The following is a 1,976-nucleotide window of genomic DNA, read 5'->3' as shown; positions in this document are numbered from 1 at the left end:
GGACGCGATCACGGCTTGTCGCGATACCAACATGCAAAACGCACATAACCCAGGCATAACCCCGTCTATACTCCATACTCGTTTCAAACTGTCAATGTTTCTTTAAACATTTCAGAACTGACTAAGCAATTTCAACTCCTTGTTTTTAAAGACGAATTAATAAGACGCAATTGTTTGGCAAAAAATTTTATTGATTTTTTTGTAGTCAATGATTACAATTCTCAATTTACAATCAACTGACGGGATTTTTGAGACTTTATATTAAATGTTTTCCACTTCCCAGAATCCCAGATTGCCAGGGTTGTGGAACCTAGAGAAAAAAAAATTGCGTTAGCAACCTAAGTAAACAACAGAAACATAGGAATGAGAAAAAAAAATCTATGTTAACAACTGTTTCATAGCTTAAGTCTGAAACGCCAATGTTCTAGGTGATTCAGGTGGATGCTATGAATTGTTCTCACCCCAGTGTGATTAGCCATACTCAAACAGGTGTATGGATTTTCCACCAAGGTTCACAATCAAACCAATACTTACATAAATGTCTACTTGGACCTCGCACGCATCTTCCTGCGCTTTCGCTTTAGCCTTCGCATACGCTTCTTACGCCACTGAAACAAATCAAAATGTTAACTCAACGCTCAATAAAAGTGAGGTTATGGCGGGTTCGACCACACATCAAAGCAAAGAAAAACGCAGAATTGAAAGCTTTTGATACGGCAAAAGGTGTATGTATCAAAGATAACTCAAACGTTCACACGAGCAAATAAAGAATAAACACAAAAACCGCCAATTGATAATTCACCACGGACTTCAATTAACTCACTTTTTTTGGATAATCCGTTCAAATATCCTACACAAAATTATAAAAATGCTCACCTTTGCTCTCATCTTGTGCTGTGTAAAGAATTCCCAGCCGGAAAAGCTGGAAGATTCTTAAAATAACAGCAGATTGCTAACGCGAACCTCACTCAAAAACAAATGGCAACGAAATGAAATGATAAAGGAATGAAAGAGGCAAATAGGATAAGACCGTAAGAGTAAGAGGGAGAAAACCACGAGAAAACCTTCTTTCTGTGCCTTCTTTATCTATGGATAGATTTGACATCTGACGGCCACAGATTTATAAATCCAGCTTTACCGACCGAAACAGTCGACTGCGATCCGTTCTTCCTGGTCTAGGTGGCGCTAGCCATATCGTTCTTACCATAGATAAAACAAAATACTATCCTTTATTTTATCTATGCGTTTTTACATAGACAACGCAGTAAAGTAAACGCAAACTCCCATAGTTTTTTCAAGGTTGGTAGAACTGACTAATTTGTATAATGGGTTGCCTCATTGAAAAAGGGAGAAGTAACTCATGCCGAAAAATTAACCCAGAAATTTTGAGTGTTCACCCAAGGTTTATAAGCTCCGTGAAGTTTATTGGGTGGCTTTTTGGGCTTTATTCTAGCGAGGGGACACCTAATGCATGATCGACAGACTCGGTCGTAAAAGTTTAGTACATTGTGACGTCACGAGTAACTTTTGCGCTGGGAAAAAATTCAAACTATAGTTTTAAATGGCAACGAGGCAACCTACTAACAAATTAGTCAGTTCTACCAACTTTGAGTTTTTTGTGTCCCGACGCCATCTACTGACTCGTGGCTGGTGTAAAATAAGACACAGCCAGCTGGATATCCTGGCTTTTTTATTTATTTTAATTTATACGGGGTCATTTTAGATGATTGTACCATCGTAGGTGGCTGTGGGCTATGCTTTAGGTGCGCCGCTACGCCCACTAATTGTTACAAACATTTATAATGACCCCGTAGTAATTTAGTTTTTATTTTCAATATTTTTCTTTTCCTCAATTCTGACAAACAAAAATTTATGGCAACCTCACTCAAAATGTTGCTCTTTATTTTGACATCGAATTTTGCATGGAGTTTTAAACGTTTTCGGTACATTGCAGCCCGAATTATCCTTCACCTTTC

General features: G+C 38.1%; 1 long non-coding RNA gene across 1 annotated transcript; it reads right to left on the bottom strand.

Annotated features, from left to right (window-relative positions):
* Window positions 1-170: 170 nt before the first annotated feature.
* On the bottom strand, window positions 171-1,039 carry LOC138131738 (uncharacterized). Its single transcript, XR_011159889.1, has 3 exons — window positions 877-1,039; window positions 535-608; window positions 171-310 (listed from the first exon to the last, which is right to left on the bottom strand). It is a non-coding gene; the product is annotated as an uncharacterized lncRNA (long non-coding RNA).
* Window positions 1,040-1,976: the final 937 nt, after the last annotated feature.

This window comes from Tenebrio molitor, chromosome 5, assembly GCF_963966145.1.
Source record: "Tenebrio molitor chromosome 5, icTenMoli1.1, whole genome shotgun sequence".
Classification (NCBI taxonomy): Eukaryota; Metazoa; Arthropoda; class Insecta; order Coleoptera; family Tenebrionidae; genus Tenebrio; species Tenebrio molitor.
This window is presented reverse-complemented; position numbering and strand designations above follow the sequence as displayed.